The 19,690-nt window shown below is 42.3% G+C and overlaps 1 long non-coding RNA gene across 1 annotated transcript; it reads left to right on the forward strand.

The window, feature by feature from the left end:
- The first annotated feature begins 1,660 nt into the window (after positions 1 to 1,660).
- Positions 1,661 to 17,759, forward strand: LOC133495921 (uncharacterized). The gene is made up of 3 exons (XR_009793684.1): positions 1,661 to 1,745; positions 1,837 to 2,105; positions 17,145 to 17,759. It is a non-coding gene; the product is annotated as an uncharacterized LOC133495921 (long non-coding RNA).
- The last annotated feature ends 1,931 nt before the right edge of the window (positions 17,760 to 19,690 follow it).

Genomic DNA, 19,690 nt, shown 5'->3' on the forward strand with positions numbered 1-19,690 from the left:
ACAGCCAAGGTAATCAGAGAGACAGGCGGGAGAGTACTTGGTGGAGGCATGTGATTTGAGTAAATGAAAAAAGACAAAATGTACTCAATACGATCGTTCATTATTTAGGTGCATACCTTTACCCCCCAAAAAATACAAATTCAACCAAGTAAACTACTAAATTGAATTCAGATTTGCGTCATGGAATGCAAGCGTGCTTTCATAGCGTGTTTTCTTCTTCTTCTTCTTTTCCTTTCGGCTTGTCCCGTTAGGGGTCGCCACAGCGTGTCATCTTTTGCCATCTTAGCCTATCTCCTGCATCTTCCTCTCTAACCCCAACTGCCCTCATGTCTTCCCTCACCACATCCATAAACCTTCTCTTTGGTCTTCCTCTCGCTCTTTTGCCTGGGAGCTCCATCCTCAGCATCCTTCTACCAAAATACTCACTCTCTCGCCTCTGAACATGTCCAAACCATCGAAGTCTGCTCTCTCGAATCTTGTCTCCAAAACATCCAGGTTTGGCTGTCCCTTTAATGAGCTCATTTCTAATCCTATCCAACCTGGTCACTCCGAGCGAGAACCTCAACATCTTCATTTCTGCCACCTCCAGTTCAGCTTCCTGTTGTTTCTTCAGTGCCACCGTCTCTAATCCGTACATCATGGCCGGCCTCACCACTGTTTTGTAAACTTTGCCCTTCATCCTAGCAGAGACTCTTCTGTCACATAACACACCAGACACCTTTCGCCAGCTGTTCCAACCTGCTTGGACCCATTTCTTCAGTTCCTGACCACACTCTCCATTGCTCTGTATTGTTGACCCCAAGTATTTGAAGTCCTCCACCCTCGCTCTCTTCTCCCTGTAGCCTCACTCTTCCCCATCCACTTTTCTCATTCACGCACATATATTCTGTTTTACTTCGGCTAATCTTCATTCCTCTCCTTTCCAGTGCATGTCTCCATCTTTCTAATTGTTCCTCTGCATGCTCCCTGCTTTCACTGCATATCACAATATCATCTCCGAACATCATGGTCCAAGGGGATTCCAGTCTAACCTCATCTGTCAGCCTATCCATTACCACTGCAAACAGGAAGGGGCTCAGAGCTGATCCCTGATGCAGTCCCACCTCCACCTTAAATTCCTCTGTCACAACTAAGGCACACCTCACCATTGTTCTGCTGCCATCATACATGTCCTGTACTATTTTAACATACGTCTCTGCCACACCAGACTTACTCATGCAGTACCACAGTTCCTCTCTTGGTACTCTGTCATAGGCTTTCTCTAGATCCACAAAGACACAATGTAGCTCCTTCTGACCTTCTCTGTACTTTTCCACGAGCATCCTCAAGGCAAATAATCCATCTGTGGTACTCTTTCTAGGCATGAAACCATTTCATAGCGTGTATATCGTATAAATTCAAAAACATTTTAATTTCGTGTTTTAGTAAACGAATGAAACGCATGAATTCAACAACAATTATTAATGTCATGTGTCATTATTATTAACTTATTTTCGACATATCACTCAATTTCTTTCACTCAAGCGACGTATTTCCACTTGAGCACTACCATCGTATTGACTTGAAAATGGTCCCGTGAACTACCTCGTACCAACAAGCGTTTTCATTGGTCAGGTGGAACATGTTCGACCAATCAAAAGACGTGTATCCAATCTTCCACCTCGCTTGCAAAAGTCGGACTGGAATTGAACGAGTGTGGATTCTGGTAGCGGTGACGGTCGGAACATTGCAGAAAAATGGAGAATGTGCATTTTTTTTTAATCAATGCAATTTCAAAAGACAGAATTCCGCCTTTAAACGGAAAAATCACATGTCTGTTGGTGTGTCTTCTGGTAGGAAAGGGGAGAAGGAGACTTGGTTGTGAAACCACAAAAGACAGGAAGTCATACAAGGAAAGAGATTAGCGAAGAAGATTTGGGACACCGAGATGACTGAGGAGAGGCAAAAGGACTACATTGAGATGTGACGTATGGCAAAGGTAAAGGTGGTGAAGGCTAAACGAGCCATCTGACGACATGTACACCAGGTTGGACACAAATGAAGGAGAAAATGATCTCTATATGTTGACCAGACTGAGGAATAGAGATGTGAAGGATGTGCAGCAGGTAAGGGTGTGTTATGTAGGAATACAGTAGATATTAATATTCCTCTATTTAGGCATATTTCGGCTTCAATGAGGCTCTGTGGGATGTTCAAATAATTGATGGCACAGTACGGGTTATCAAGTGTTTTGCTGATAGGCCCACAACACTTGGCAGTGAATCCCAGCGTCCCAGGTTCACCCCATAGGTGCCATCAATTCTCCTGAAGGCCCAATTGGGTTTTTTTCTCTTTATCCACAGCCAGTGGCTGGCCTTTTCCAGCTCCTTGGAGAGATCTCTGAGTGGCTGCCGATGGGCGTTCCTTTGGACTCCCATCTCTCTGAGTAGCCTCGATGTTGAGGAGTTGCTAAAACCTATGCAGCCAACTTCCACCGGGCGTACCTCTATTCTCCAGCCTTGCTGTTGCACTTCGTCCGTAAATACTGCATACCTCAGCTGCTTCCGCTCATACACCTCCTCGACTCCCCCCTCCCAGCGGATTGTGAGCTTGATGATGTAGACAAGCTTGAGAGAGGCAGACCAAAGCACTAGATCTGGTTGTAGGGTGGTTGTTGCAATCTCAACTGGAAAGCAGAGCTTTTTGTCCAGGTCTGCCAGCAATTTCCAGTCTCGCGCACTGCCAAGCTGTGGCTGGTTTGACTCTCCCCCTCCCGAACAAAGAGCCTTGGTTGCCAGTTGGCTGACGAGGGTGGGAGGGTGTTAACACTTATCCGCTGGTCCTCCAGAACACTTCAGCAGTTGGTTGTGCCGCCGCGTGTAACGGGCTTGAGTAAGGCTGGTCTTGCAACCAACCAGGATGTGCTTCAGTGTTGCAGGACTTGGGGATAATGTGATGTGAAGGATGTGTAGCGTGTATGGGTGATTCAGGATAGAGGTGGAAATGTGTTGACTGGTGCCAGTATTGTGCTAAATAGATGGAAAGAATACTTTGAGAAGCTGATGAATGAAGAAAATGAGAGCAAAGGAAGAGTAGAAGAGACAAGTGCGATGCACCAGGAAGTGTCAATGATGAGCAAGGGGGAAGTTCGAAAGGCACAAAAGTGGTGAAAAATGGAAAAGCAGTTGGTCCTGATTACATACCTGAAAAGGTAGGGAAGCAATTTGGAGAGATGGTTGTGGAGTTTTTGACCAACTTATTCAACAGAATATTAGCGGGTGCGAAGAAGCCTGAAGAATGGAGGAAAACTATGCTGGTTTCCCATTTTTAAGAACAAAGGCGATTTGCAGAGCTGTGAGAACTATGGAGGAATAAAGTTGATGAGCCACACAATGAAGTAATGGGAAGGAGTAGTTGAGGCTAGACTCAGGAGAGAAGTAAGTATCTGCAAGCAACAGTATGGTTTCATGCCAAGAAAGAGTACCACGGATGCATTATTTGCCTTGAGGATGCTAGTGCAAAAGTACAGAGAAGGTAAGGAAGAGTTACATTGTGGCTTTGTGGATCTAGAAAAAGCCTATGACTGAATACTAAGAGAAGAGCTGTGGTACTGCATGCATAAGCCTGGTGTGGTGGATGTTTGGATAGTATAGGACATGTACAGTGAATAAAATAAGTATTTGAACACCCTGCTATATTGCAAGTTCTCCCACTTGGAAATCAGGGAGGGGTCTGAAATTTTCATCATAAGTGCATTTCCACTGTGAGACAGATAATCTAAAAAGAAAAATCCAGAAATCACAATGTATGATTTTTTTTCTATGCTTTATTTACATGATAAAGCTGCAAATAAGTATTTGAACACCTGTTTATCAGCTAGAATTCTGACCCTCAAAGGCCTGTTAGTCCACCTTTAAAAGTCCACCTCCACTCCATGTATTATCCTGAATCAGATGCACTTGTGTGAGGTTGATAGCTGCATAAAGACACCTGTCCACCCCATACAATCAGTAAGACTCAAACTTGTAACATGCCAAGACCAAAGAGCTGTCAAAAGACACCAGAGACAAAATTGTACAACTCCACACGGCTGGAAAGGGCTACGGAGAAACTGACCCGAAGCACACAACCAGGAAAACCAAGGAGTGGCTCTGTAAGAAGCATAAGGTTCTGGCGTGGCCTAGCCAGTCTCCAAACCTAAACCCAAAAGAAAATATTTGGAGGGCGCTGAAACTCCATGTTTCTCAGCAAGAGCCCAGAAACATGTCTGAAGAACTGTGTGCAGGAGTGGGCCAAAATGTCTCCTGCAGTGTGTGCAAACCTGGTGAACACCTACAGGAAACGTTTGACCTCTGTAATTGCAAACAAAGGCTACTGTACCAAATATTAACGGTGGTTTTCTGAACCCCTTGATACGAGTTGTTTGGTCCCTGTACGACCGTTGTCAGAGTTTGGTTCGCATTGCTGGGAATAAGTCAAACTCGTTTCCGGTGAGAGTTGGACTACACCAAGGCTACCCTTTGCCACCGATTTCAATAACTTTTATGGACAGAATTTCTAGGCGCCGCCGAGGCACAGAGTGTCTCAGGTTTGGTGGCCTCAGCATTGAATCTCTGTCCTTTACAGATGGTGTGGTTCTGTTGGCTTCATCAAGCCATGATCTCCAACTCTCACTGGAGTGGTTTGCAGCTGAGTTTGAAAGAGCCGGTCTGAGAATCAGCACCTCCAAATCTCAGACCATGGTCCTCAGTCGGAAAAGGGTGGTGTGCCATCTCCAGGTCTGGAATGAGATCCTGCCCCAAGTGGAGGAGTTCAAGTATCTTGAGAGCTTGTTCACGAGTGAGGGAAGAATGCAGTGGGAGATCGACAGATAGATCGGTGCAGCATCTGCAGTGATGCGGACTTTGTATCGGTCCGTTGTGCTGAAAAGGGAGCTATGTCGAAAGGTGAAGCTCTCAATTTACCATTCGATCTATGTTCCTACCCTCACCTATGGGCTCGAGCTGTGAGTCGTGACCAAAAGAACAAGATCCTGGATACAAGCGGTTGAAATGTGTTTCCTCTGCAGGGTGTCCGGGCTCTCCCTAAGAGATAGGGTGAGAAGCTCGGTCATCCAGGAGGGGGTCAGTGTCGAGCCACTGCACCTCCACATTGAGAGGAGCCAGATGAGGTAGCTGTGCCATCTGATTTGGATATCTCCCGGACATCTCCCTGGTGAGGTGTTCTGGGAATGTCCCACCGGAAAGAGACCCCAGGGATGACACAGGACATGCTGGACAGACTATGTCTCTCAGCTGGCCTGGGAACGCCTCGGGATCCCTCCGGAAGAGCTGGAAGAAGTGGCTGGGGAAAGGGAAGTTTGGGTATCACTGCTGAAGCTACTTCCCTCGCGACCTGACCCGGAAAAGTGGTAGAAAATGAATGGTTGGATAGATGGATGAAACTATAAAGCTATCAGCAAAACCATGCAGCAGCAGAAGTCGCATTAATGGTAGGAAGTACTTTTGTCATCGTTGGTTAGCAACATCATAATAATGTTATTTAAAAGAAGAGACTTATGATACTTAAAGGTATTGGTCTTACATAAATGTGCAAATTCACTTGTACTTGTTTTTTTTTTAAATGCCTGGCCTTTTTTAAATTAGATTTTAAAATATTTGGCATTTATGGCTCTCTCAGTCGAAAAGGTTCCCGATCACTGGCTTCAAGGATCTAATAAAGCCTTCCGAGCAGCAAATCAGTGCTTCATACCATTATTTTTCCCACCACTAAGGCGTCTACCCTGCGTTTCCGGACCACGGTCAGGCGACTGCTGCAGGAAAGATTAACAAAGGTTTTATAATTAAAGATTTAAGTAAATATTTTTATAATTAATATTAGTCTCAAATATCCATCCATTTTCTTCACTGTTTATCCTCATGAGGGTCGCAGGGAGTGCTGGACCCTATCCCAGCTGTCAATGGGCAGGAGGTGGGGTACACCATGAACTGGTTGCCAGCCAATCGCAGGGCACATTGACACAAACAGCCGCACTCACAATCACACCTGCGGGCAATTTAGAGTGTCCAATTAATCTCGCATGTTTTTGCAATGTGGAAGGAAACCGGAACGGAGGAAACCCACGCAGGCATGGGGAGAAGATGCAAACTCCACACAGGCGGGTCCGGGATTGAACCCGGGACCTGAGAACTGTGAGGCCAATGCTTTACCAGGTGCTCCACCGTGCTGCCTCGTCTCAAATATGTAAAGTATAAATACTGTTAACATATTTTAATCATTCTGGGACCCAGTTACACATACATGAAAATTCCCGGGGTATGTGTGTGGGGTGGGCGAGAGATGTGGTTGCATCCCTACTTTGGGGATTTTCACTTTTCGTGGGGGGTTCTGTTCCCCATTAAAAATGAGGCATTACTGTATTCTGTCATGGGTGTGTCTGTTCCCGATGCACCATGCACCTGCGTCATGTTTTAGCGATTACGGTCAATGTATATAATGCCGCGCATGCTGTCAGGTTCTTGCCAGATTGTTGGACGTCGTGCCACATTCCTGCAACCCTTCACCTACGTCCTTGCTACTCTATGTACCAAACCCTGCCTCATTCTTGACCTTCCCTTCCCTTTACGCTCACTGATTCTGTTACTGCTGCCTTGTTGGACTTTCTGCCCGTGTACTGACTGTGGACTGAATAAAGACTCCTCCCAAACTGTACCTGGTCTCATGATCTCATGAGTCGTGCATTTTGGATTCAGCCTCGTGTTCTGGTCTTGACAGTATACTGTATACAGAGAGAGAGGAGTGATAGATAGATAGATAGATAGATAGATAGATAGATAGATAGATAGATAGATAGATAGATAGATAGATAGATAGATAGATAGATAGATAGATAGATAGATAGATAGATAGATAGATAGATAGATAGATAGATATTTTCTGTAGCCGGGGATCGGACCGCCTTTGGGATCCTTTGGCCACCGCCCACCTCACATCACACCCGACCTCTATGAACCCTCTCACAGGTAGTAAGCCAATGGGAAGGGGGACCCATGTTACCCTTTCAGGCAGTACCCAGCCGAGCCCCATGGATGCAGGCCCAGCCACCAGGCGCTCGCCTTCAAGCCCCACCTCCAGGCCCTGCTGACCCGCGTCCGGGCAAGGGAAACTGAGATCCAATATTTGTACTTGTCATGAGGGTTACCTATGACCTTTTTGCTATGGGTGTCCCTACCAGGGGTGTGAAGCTCCAGACAATTTAGCTCCTAGGATCACTGGTACAAACAAACCCCTCCAACATGATAAGGTGATGGCTCGAGGACAACAAAATCCCGGATACGAGCGGCTGAAATTGATTCCCTCGCCGGGGTCCGGGCTTTCCCTTAGAGATATGGTGAGAAGCTTGGTCATCCAGGAGGGGCTCAGTGTCGAGTTGCTGCTCCTCTGCATTGAGAGGAGCCAGATGAGGTGGCTGGGGCATCTGATCCAGATGCCTCCCTGTTGAGGTGTTCCAGGTATGTGCGACCAGAAAAAGACCTCAGGGGCGGCCCAGGGCACTCTGGAGAGACTATGTCTCTCGGCTCGTGAGGGGTTGTGCACGCGCAGATCACCGTAAATAGTAACCAGGAAGTGTTGCGTGCTCAGAGCCAACAAAGCGAATGTAACAGGGAGTCGATGCTCCGTGCTATTACTACTCCCGCCATTGAGAAAACAAAACAAAAATAAAAATGTACAATGTTCAAGCGTTTGAGCCAGAATGCCCACTGGTGGAAGTCGACGTGTCGGGAGGAGCGTGGTGTTGACGACAAACAATAACAGTCCCATTATATGGACCGCGGAGATTTGATGCTTTTGTAAGGAGTCGGTTTCAATGAAGAGATTATACAAGCAGGTGTGACCAGACTTTTTTTTTCCTTCCCCAAATTGTACTTTTCAAGCACTCAGTTTCTCGCGTTCAACCAGCGCCCGGGATGGGGCAGCAGGGGGTTTGCATGCGCGTATCGCCGTAAATAGGAACAGAACAAATAGTAATAAAAACCACGGGGTAAAAAACTGTTTCAGATGGGCATGGCTAGAAAAAAGTGAAAACTGTGCAGACAGGAATGAAAATGGTACCAACATATCTAACTGAACACATACAAAAAATGGAGGTTCCCGGCAAAGTGCTGTGCACTTATTCAAGAGCATATCCAAACCGGGAAAAACAAAGGTAAGTTGGACATAAATTTCTCACATATTATATAATTGACAAAACAATACAATTAGGCCTATCTGTAGCACTGGGCCTGTAGATCACGCATTTTATCGCTCACTTTTATATTTCATGATCTCGCTCCCTTTCATATATATATATATATATAAACAAATTACTTGTGTACTTATTTCTGAGGTATAACTTGTAAGTGCAGTAGCCTATTTGATGTAAATTTCACTCAGTCTACATTTTTATGTCTGAAGTTTGACAAAATTATTTTGGTTGTTTGGACTCGTATTTTAAGTTTTCAAAATATTATGATTGCCCTGTATTTACACTGTTAGAAGTAACCAGAGGTCACCATTTAAAAGTGTATTTAATAAAAAAAAATGTGTGTTTTATGACTAAAATAGATTCTCCATTCTGCTTGATCCAACAGCTGAACAGGACATTAAAAATAAACAAATAAATAAATTAATTAATAGATAGATAGATAGATATAGATAGATAGATAGATATAGATAGATAGATAGATAGATAGATAGATAGATAGATAGATAGATAGATAGATAGATACTAAAGTAGATAAGTCATTGGTCTCCAATGGAAAGGACCTCTTCAGTAGAAAATATATAGATCTGCAATGCCCTTGCATTTTTCCTAGAAGGAACTGTCTTTTGACCTTTATTTTTTGGGCTCAAAATCTACCTGTCCTTTCAAAAGGCCACGAACACATCAATCAATTTTTTTTTGTTTGTTAAACTTTGTGTTACCCAGAGGTTATTGTCAGGACGTGGGACACATTTACTGGAAAAAAATACAAAATCAGCCAATCACAGAGCACATAGAGACAAACAGCAGCACTCACAATCACACCTCTGGGCAATTTAGAGTGTCCAATTAATGTTGCATGTTTTTGGAATGTGGGTGGAAACCGGAGTGCCCGGAGAAAACCCACGCAGGCACGTTGAGCACATGCAAACTCCATACAGACAGGTCCAGGATTGAACACAGGTCCTCAGAACTGTGAGGCCAACGGTTTCCAGCTGCTCCAACTTGCTACCTCATACATATTCATTCACTGTTATTGTGTGAATGTATAATGGCTGTCTCATCGTGCCACAACTCACAGATCCCTCTGGTGATTGCAACAACATGGTATTAACAACGTATTAATCCATTGGTATGGGCAATTAACATTGGACCTAAGAACTGTGAGGCTAACGCTTTCCAGCTTTTCCACCATGCTGCCCCTAAAGCACACAGTGCTGCAAAAATACTAGAAGACAGAAGTGGGCGTAAGTCACATACTGCATGTGCAAGTCTCAAGTCAGAATTTTAAAGTTGAGTCACAACTAAATTTTAAGCAAGTCAAGTCATTATATGTGAGTCGGGAGTAAATTCGTACAACGTTGAATCCAGTCACAACATATATTGGAGTGGTAATAGAATGTTTTTCCACAGTTCTTGTTAAGTTATACTGTATTTCCAACTGGCGGCACAGTGACACAACTGGTTAGAGCATTGGTCTCACAGTTCTGAGGACAGGGGTTCAAATCCTAGCCCTACCTGTGTGGCGTTTGCATGTTCTCCCCATGCCTGCCTGGATTTTCTCTGGGCACTGTGGTTTCCTCCCACATTGCAAAAACATGCATTAGTTCGAGACTCTAAATTGCCCGTACGTGTGACTGTGAGTGCAAGCAAGCTCTACTGAGTATAAGCCCCTCAGAAAATGAATAAATGAATGGATGTATTTCAAACTCCCCTTCACTGAAATTAATTTAAGTTATGTTGTGAAGTTTATGGTGATAGCCTTGTAACTCCTAAGGTTCTTAAGAGAACACAATAAAGAAAAGACAAGATTGTTTTGAGTTTAACCTCAACAATAGTCGCAGTCTGCTTGCTGTGGTTGACAAACTCACAACCCCATCAAATCTGATAGCTCCAGAACTCATAACAGCCGATAAATGCAATGAGGTTGCCTGTTATTTTACTGAACAAAACACAATCCATCAGGTCAAATGTCAGCACAAATCAGTAAAATAATAAAATGAAAAAAAAGAATTTGATAGTCGATCAAAGAACTGTAGAGAAAACAGTTCAGCAATTGAAACCATCAACAAGCTGTCTCAGCTCAATACCAGCTGACCTTTCCAAAACTATTTTGAGGTGGGTACTAATTTATTTGCAGCAAAAAATAAACTGTTTACTTCAGTCTAGTGAGTTTCCTAAAGGTCTTGAAATAGTGTCTGGTAAGCCTCTTCTAAAAAACAGAACACTGGACGATTCTGTATTAGCAAGCTATAGCCCCATCGCAAATCTCCCTTTCATAGCCAAGATGGTTGAGAAAGTTGTTTTTAATCAACTCAGCAATTTCTTTGATTTAAATTGACTTTTTTGACAGATTTCAATCAGGTTTCGAAACTCATCACAGTACCGAATTTGCTCTTATCAAATTGCTAAATGATATAAGGTTGAATCCTGACTCAGGAAAGGTGTCAGTTTTGGTCTTGTTATATCTCGGAGCAGTTTGAGATATGGTAGATCCTTATATACTACTGAACAGGTTGGAAATGTGGGTAGGAATAAATGGAATATTTCTCAAATGGTTTAAGTTCTACCTGGAGGAAAGGAGCTACTTTGTAACCATTGAAAGTGCTCAGTTTCAACTACTGCCAATGACCTTTGGGATCCCTCAAGGGTCAGCTCTTTGGCCCCTCCTGTTCAGCCTGCATATGCTACCCCTAAGTCTAATTTTTCAAAACCTTAATTTTGACTATCATAGCTATGCAGATGATATACACATTACATTTAGCAGTATCTCCAGATGACTACAGTTCAATTGAGGTGTGTCACTGTCTTAAGCAAGTAAATAACTGTCTGAGCCAACGTTTTCTTCAAGTGTAATGGTCTTCTGACTGCACTCCACAAATAGAGCATTAAACAGCTGCGGCTCATTCGGAATGCCGCAGCTTGCTTTCTAACCAGAACGAAGAGGTCAGTGCATATAACTCCAATTGTAAACTCCATACACAGGCTTCTAGTCAGTTTTAGAATACATTTTAAAGTCCTGCTACTGCTCTATAAATCACTCAACTGTTTAAGTCATGGATACATGAAACAAATGCTTATGGAATACAAAACTTGTTACTACACAGTTCAAAGTCTTTGCACATTCAGCCATTATGTTTAAACATATATGCATTCAGAAACAAATGAAATAGTTCACTTTACAGGAGCTTCATCTGCAATCAAATACTTTTTGAAAACCCAAAGACATTCTGTTTGTGAGAGTGACAGGAAGAGCAGCAGAATGATAGAGAGTCAGTGCCAGCCTCTCATCAGAGATATTCCAAATGGCCAGACTGTTAAAACAAGCCCCAGATGAGGTGTCTCAAGGCAGAGAACGGAGATGTCATGACAGGATGCCTGCATGGCCACTCCATCAAGCAGACAGCTCTGAGATCTGTTGATTTACACTTACTTACTGTCAGATTCCGCTTATCCGCAGGACTAATTGGGAGAAATGTCCTGACCGACTCTCCAGTTAAAGGGTTAAGCTACCCCTTTTCCCCAGCCGACTCGAACGCCGTGCGTGCAGGAGGACGGGAGCTTCTTAAGTCGGTGTCGAGATGAATGCGCCTAGGTGTACTAACTGCCTTTAGTTTTGCAGAGCCAATACGGTCTGCCTCCACTTGTCAGCCTTGTCGAGTAACCTTTCAGAGTAACAAGGTGACAAAGTGTTCGCTCTGCTTTTACAGCAGCTCCATCTCTTATGAATCGATTGCACTTGTCATTGACCGAGTAAATTTAACAATCCTTATTAGGATTGTACAGATTTGTTTTATCTTAAGACGGAGATTATCAATGAGTGACTGCTTAAAATGGAATTTTTACGACTAAATGATGTTAATGTCGATGACGTTTGATCTTTAATGAGGTAGAATGGTAATAATGAGATAACTCAATATAAGAATGACAAAGATAGATGAAGATGGAAATTCTAAGAATTTAATAAAATGATAAAAATTGTTCAGATAACATTTATTACTACAGTCATTGCTGCCAGACGCGGGGTATGGTTGCAATGTTAAGGCAAAATTCAATGTTAATTGAACATAAATCAATAAAAGTAAAAATGGTTAAAATGATAAAAATTGTTCATATAACATTCATTCTACAGTCATCCCCGCCAGACGTGGGGTATGGTTGCGATATTAAGGCAAAATTCAATGTTAATTGAACATAAATCATTTTATCCCATAATTATGTGTCCGGGGGATAAGACAAGAGAGGAGTATTTTCTTTAAAAGACATGCTTTCATATAGGCACATATCCAAATGTACCAGTTGGTTTTTGAAACATCTCTGAAAAACCTTAATAAATAATGGTATGCGCACATTCAAAAAGAATGAAAACCTGAAATTAAAAAATAAATAAATAAAGCCGCCATTATACTGTGATTCTAACCGTGGCTTTTAAGACCAAGGTCTTCATTAAGCAAAGCAAACTAAAGCAAATTTATTTGTACAGCACATTTCATACACAAGGTAACTCAATGTGCTTTTCATGATTAAAAGCATTTAAAACAAAAAATTTTTTTGCAGGGCACGAAGAGACAAACACCCACACTCAAAATCACACCTAGGGGCAATTTAGAGTGTCCAATTAACGTTGCATGTTTTTGGGATGTGGGAGGAAACCTGAGTGCCTGGAGAAAAACCACACAGGCACGAGGTGAACATGCAAACTCCATAGCCGAGGCATGGACGAAAGTCAGCAACTGCTGCTGGTCCAGTACCACCGAGGCATGGGCGCGAGGTGCTGGCTGCTGCTGAATTCGAATCTGAAAGCAGTTATGGAGGAAACATTTGGAGTTTTCGATGATCGGCAAAAATTGATCGCACATTGCTGAATTTGCCGAAAAACCCGAGCACACAGCGTAAAATCCCGAGAAGGGTCGTGACATAACACATAATCACACAAACATGGCTGCCGTTCTACACCAATTTGAGAATGATGATGAATTTTCTGATAATTCGAGCGATGAACATGATTCTGAAGGCTCCCATGAAGACTGTGAGGAGTACGAGCTCGATAAAGGCGTTATAGGTTATCAATTTGAGCCAATTCAACAGAATACATGTTCAAAGGCAGACGAAGTAGTTTGCAATGAAGGTGCCGAGCCAGCAGTCAGACCCAGGAAGGAGGCCATGTTACAAGTTTGAGTCTTACGGATTGTATGGGGTAGACAGGTGTCTTTATCCAGATAACGACCTCACACAGGTACATCTGATTCAGGATAATACATGGAGTGGAGGTGGACTTTTAAAGACGGACTATCAGGTCTTTGAGGAGCCGAATTCTAGCTAATAGACAGGTGTTCAAACACATATTTGCACCTGTATCACCCCAAAAAAATAATTAAATAATCATACATTGTGATTTCTGGATTACCCTTTTTAGATTATCTCTTTCACAGTGGACATGCACCTATGATGAAAATTTCAGACCCCTCCATGATTTCTAAGGGGGAGAACTTGCAATATATTTGGGTGTTCAAATACTTATTTTCTTCACTGTATCTGAAGTTTTCGGTCTTGTTTTAAAATTATGCAAAGGAAGTGTATTTAGTCTAAGTTGGTATATTTTCACAAATAAGCATTTCACATTAATTTGAGAGCAATAGCTGGTCATAACTTGCTTCGCCAAAAATGTATTGTCACTTGGTAAACTGAGGCCAAATACCAAAAATTGGAGTATCGTTCTTATTGAAGCAGCTCGGCCCAAGTTATCTTAGCCTAGCTGGGACCGTTAACGAAAGTGTCTGTTTTACTTAAATTTGCTTATCGGCCTAGTATTCCTTAGCTTAGCTTGCTAACACCGAGACACAATTGTGATCAATTCTTGGATGTTGAAGAAACATCGAACCTGCTCGGAGCAATTTAGCCTAGCGCGCTAACGTTTTGCCTACGTAGAGTATACAACGAGGACCAAGCATCAATCATCGACTCAACCTTGAACTACTAGTGAGGGCCATTGTGGTTTGAATCCCCTCCACCCACGTTTTCATGAAATCGCCATATCCTTTATATTTTTAACACACATAGTATGTGATATGTGGACCTTATGTTCGAACTGTGTTTCTTGTGATTGCTTTCATGTGACCTTAACTTTAACATAGTGTATGTAGTATATAGATTGTGTATCTTTTGCGCTGACGTTGTTTATTTGAGAGCTTCTTTTTTATTATCTGGAGCCCGTTGGGCAGCACATTATTTGTGCTACCTGTTGGCCAGTCCCAAGCCTGGATAAATGCAGAGGCTTGCGTCAGGAAGGGCATCTGGCGTAAAACTGTGCCAAACATATATGAGCGTTCATCATACGAATTCTACAGCAGTTAGGTCGTGGCCCAGGCTTCCAAGGATGGAATTGGCAGTGGTGAACACTTATTTCCAGAAGAGAGTGGAACATAGAGTGACCTACAAGAGCGGAGGTAGAAGCACGCAGGTGGATTATATTTTGTGTAGATTGTGTAATCTGAAGGATGTTACCGACTGTAAGGTTGTGGTGGGGGAGAGTGTAGCTCGACAGCATAGGATGGTCGTGTATAGGATGACTCTTGTAGTGGGTAGGAAGACTAAGAAGACAAAGGTATAGCAGAGTATCAGGTGGTGGAAGTTGAGAAAGGAAGAATGTTCTGTGGCCTTCCGGAAAGAGGTGAGACAGGCTCTAGATGGACAGAAAGCGCTCCCAGAAGACTGGAATACTACTGCCAAGATATTCAGAGAGGCAGGCAGGATAGTACTTGGGATGTCTTCTGGTAGGAAAGGGGAGAAGGAGACTTGGTGGTGGAACCCAAAATACAAGATGTTATCCAAGGTAAGAGATTAGCGAAGAAGAAGTGAGACACGGAGAGGACAGAAGAGAAGCGTAAGGAATAAATTGAAATGCGTCGTAGGGCAAAGGTAGAGGTGGCGAAGGCTAAACAAAAGGCATATGATGACATGTACTCCAGATTAGATACGAAAGAAGGAGAAAAGGAGTTCTCCGGGTTGGTCAGACAGAGGGATAGAGGAGGAGGATGTAAGTAAAGGTGATTAAGGATAGCGAAGAAAATATGTTGACTGGTGCCAGTAGAATGCTCAAGTAGATGGAAAAAGTACTTTGAGAATATAATGAATGAAGAAAATGGGAGAGGAGGTATAGGCAAAGAGGCAAGTGTTAATGACCGGGAAGTGGCTTTTATTAGTATGGGAGACGTTAATTAAGGCACTGAACAGAATGAAAACTGGAAAGACAGTTGGTCCTGATGACATAGCAGTCGAGGTATGGAAGAAATTTGGTGAGGTGGCTGTGGAGTTTTTGCCAATTTATTCAATAAAATACTAGCGGGAGAGAAGTGTGCAAGTCCCCATTTTTAAGAACAAAGGCGATGTTCAGAACTGTGGAAATTACAGAGGAATAAAGATGATGAGCCACACAGTGAAGTTATGGGGTCGAGTAGTGGAGGCTAGACTCAGGTCAGAAGTAAGTATATGCGAGCAACAGTATGGTTTCATGCCTAGAAAGAGTACCACAGATGCATTATTTGCCTTAAGGATGCTCATGGAAAAGTAGAGAGAAGGTTAGAAGGAGCTACATTGTGTCTATGTTGATCAAGAGAAACCCGATGATAGAGAAAGAGGACTTGCGGAACTGCATGCGTAAGTCTGCTGTGGCAGAAAAATATGTTTACAGTACAGGACATGTATGATGGCAGCAGAACAGTGGTGAGGTGTGCTGTAGGTTCGATAGAAGAATTTAAGGTGGAGGTTGGACTGCATCAGGGATCAGTTCTGAGCACCTTGCTGTTTGCTGTGGTAATGGATAGGCTGAAAGATGAGGTTAGACTGAAATCCCCTTGGACCATGATGTTCGCAGATGATATTGTGATCTGCAGTGAAAGCAGGGAACAGGCGGGGGAACAGTTAGAAAGATGGAGGTACGCACTGGAAAGGAGAGGAATGAAGATTAGCCAAAGTAAAACAGAATATACCTGCATGAATGAGAGTGGTGGAGGAGGAAGAGTGAAGCTACAGGGAGAAGAGATAGCGAAAGTGATCGACTTCAAATAATTGGGGTCAACAATACAGAGCAATGGAGAGTGTGGTAAGGAAGTGAAGAAACAGGTCCAAGCGGGGTGGAACAGCTGGTGGAACGTCTCTGGTGTGTTATGTGATAGAAGAGTCTCTGCTAGGATGAAGGGCAAAGTTTCTAAAACAGTGGTGAGGCCGGCCATGATGTACGGATTAGAGGCAGTGACTCTGAAGAAACAACAGGAAGCAGAACTGGAGGTAGCAGAAATGAAGATGCTGAGGTTCTCGGTTGGTGTGAACAGGTTGGATAGGATTAGAAATTAGCTCATTAGAGGGACAGCCAAAGTTGGATGTTTTGGAGACAAGGTGAGCAGACTTCAATGGTTTGGACATTTTCAGAGGCGAGAGAATGAGTATATTGGTAAAAGGGTGCTGAGGATGGAGCTGCCAGGCAAAAGAGTGAGAGGAAGACCAAAGAAAAGGTTGATGGATGTTGTGAGGGAGGACATGAGGACAGTGGGTGTTAGAGAGGAGGATGCACGAGATAGGCTTAGAAGGAAAAAGATGACACACTGTGGCGACCCTTAACGGGCTAAGCCAAAAGAAAAAGAAGAAGAAACTGATGCCAAAACTTGGGACTCCTTCTGAGAGCCATAACCAGACAGTACTCAGAACTGTCCATCCCCATTTTTGTCACAATTTTTCCAAGATGTCATGAGCAAAAGCCCTAACCTTTATATTCAAAGCTGTAAACTGGTATTATGTGGTTTTGTTTGGGCACTAAATGCTTAAAATAGAAATGTAAATGGATGGTTCTGTGTACTGGACTGATATGGGTCTCTGTAGAAGTTTATGACTGTCAACAGATTTATATATTTTTTAATAATATCTACAGGTGTCCATGTAAATGCTGCATACCCATGGAAACAACAAAAGAAAGTTTTTGTTGACATGAGAGTCAACATATTCACCAGAATATGGCAGATTATCCAGATCATTCGCTGCAGTGCATGGCAGAGCACCCAGGATTTAATGGAAGGTGTCTGAACCCATGGGTACCTGAGGTTGCCTATTTCCAGTTCAGGCAACACTGTCAGCAGCGACTGGATTTTACACAACATGAGTAAAAGCTCTTTTAAAAAACAATAAAAATAACATTTCTCCTAATCAGCCCATCTTTTTCCCATTTACATCAAGATTTTTCTAAATAAATAATATTTTTTATTACTATTGTTCCTGCTAAAAGCAGCATTTGTCCAATCAATGCTTGTTCAAACAAAGCCCCATTCTGCAAAATTGTCATATGAGTATATTTTCTGATTTTCAGGTTAATGCGACATGCTGCTTATTGACAGCTTGAAATTGTGTTGGGCAATTGTAGGCAGAAATAACCACGTGCCATTTCCATACTGCTGTGTCAAAGATTTGAGACAGATGGCCAAGAGTACATCGGATTTAAATGGTCTACATCCTACATATTTTTATTTTTTCTTTGTGTAAATGTTGATCTATGTGTTCGTATATGAAGTAAACATACACTGCAGAACTACAATCATTGCATTTTTATTGAACTGTATGCTTACATTGTATATAAATGTGTTGCTCTCATCACATTTTCACTGAATGCTTATTTGGTCTTTCAATATGAGCATCTTGAGGCATCCTGGGTTTGAAATACATGTTGCAGTATCCTCTCTGCTGTCAGAAAGATTTGTGTTCCTTTTTCATGAACATGCACTTCATCAGTCTGGCAACATTTGGAATGTACCAAAGATGGAGATTCAGCATCTGCTTGTTCAATTTCAACCTCTTGTGCAGAAGATGCTTCCTGAAACATCTGTAATTAATGTATAAAAGTAAGGTTCAAAGTTTATAAAATAAGGAAAAAATGTATGGATAAAGCACAGGTTTATTTCAATTAATTTCATGGCGCACAAATTATTTTTTTATAAGGTGAAAACAGGTCTCCTGGATAGCACAAATTAATTTCAATCAGCCCTTGCTTCATACTTTGGATGAGGTTTTAAAGCAGCATATGTCATGAAATTTTCCACATGACAAAGGAAAGAGTTTAATTCATTGATCTAAGTTAAAGTATTACAAATACTGTTTTCTCCCACATAAATCCACATGATGCTGGTAACCGTTGCAGTTTTTGCTTGCTCGACAACCAAGTTTCCAAAGGAAGTATACAATCAAATTTGAGAGTAAGAGAATTTACATTAATTAGCAGTTATAAACTCTTCTCTGAGTGACTACTATGTAATACTGCTTGTTTTAATAATACATAGTATTTTATTAAAATTAAAAACCCTGCACACATCATAACATAAGCTTTCCTGCACTTGTCAGTAGCCAGATATGCAGTACTTCTTTGTGATACTGTTTGTTTGGGGTGGAGTCAGGCATTTTTTGCCTACATTTTTATAGCTGACATTAAATTGTTAAAAAAAAAAATAAAAGGTTTGGATAAAATATGATCCTATTTTTCTAGTTGAGAATGTTCAAATGATATGCTATAATAAAACATTTTTCGCCAAGAACAACATATGCGGCTTTAATTCAACCATGTCAACAGTGTTCAAAGTTTGTAGGAAATCAAAGATGATCAACATACCTCTGCACTTGTCTTTTAACAAAAGCTCTTTGCAGTTTTAATACTTTCTGTGGGGGATCGTCAGAGGTTGTTTGACTGTGTCCAGGTTCAGTGGGTGATCCAAGTTCGTGTTTGGTCCCTTTAACAACACTGATCTGTTCGGGAGCCAGAACTAGCGGTGAGGTAGGCACTGATACAGGTTTTATAATTTTTTTAAACATTTAAAATCCATCTCAGACATGAGTCCACCAGTTAAAGAATCCGGGGTGAAATGTTCACTGCATATGGCAGACTGCTGACTGGTTTTTGAAAAATTTGCTCTCTTTATTTACACAAACCTGACCCACTGTTTTCTGATGCTGGGGTCTTTGGGAAAATAAACTGTGACCAGAATCATTTGAATTGCGACAAAACTGAACCACACACTTTTTCACCATTATTACGGAATGATTTTAGTTTACAATCACTGAGGAATTCTCAAAACAAATAGTTTTTTCTTTGGCGTCAAGCGGTGTACAACCAAAAGCTAGTTACACAATAACAGGTTGCCTATTTGTGACGTCAGAGGAAAAGGGGGGGGGGTGACGTCAGAGGAAAAGGGGGCGTTTGTCAGATACGGGAAACTAGGTCAAAGTTCGCGAACTATAATTCATATCCATCCATTCATTTTCTTAGCTGCTTATCCTCACAAGCGTTGCAGGAGTGCTGGAGCCCATCCCAGCTGTCAACGGGGAGGAAGAAAGGTACACTCTGAACTGGTTGCCAGCCAATCACAGGGCACATCGACACAAACAGCAGGACTCCCAAATACAACCAATTAATGTTGCAAGTTTTGGGATGTGGGA

The sequence above is a fragment of the Syngnathoides biaculeatus genome, chromosome 2 (genome assembly GCF_019802595.1).
Source record: "Syngnathoides biaculeatus isolate LvHL_M chromosome 2, ASM1980259v1, whole genome shotgun sequence".
NCBI lineage: Eukaryota > Metazoa > Chordata > Actinopteri > Syngnathiformes > Syngnathidae > Syngnathoides > Syngnathoides biaculeatus.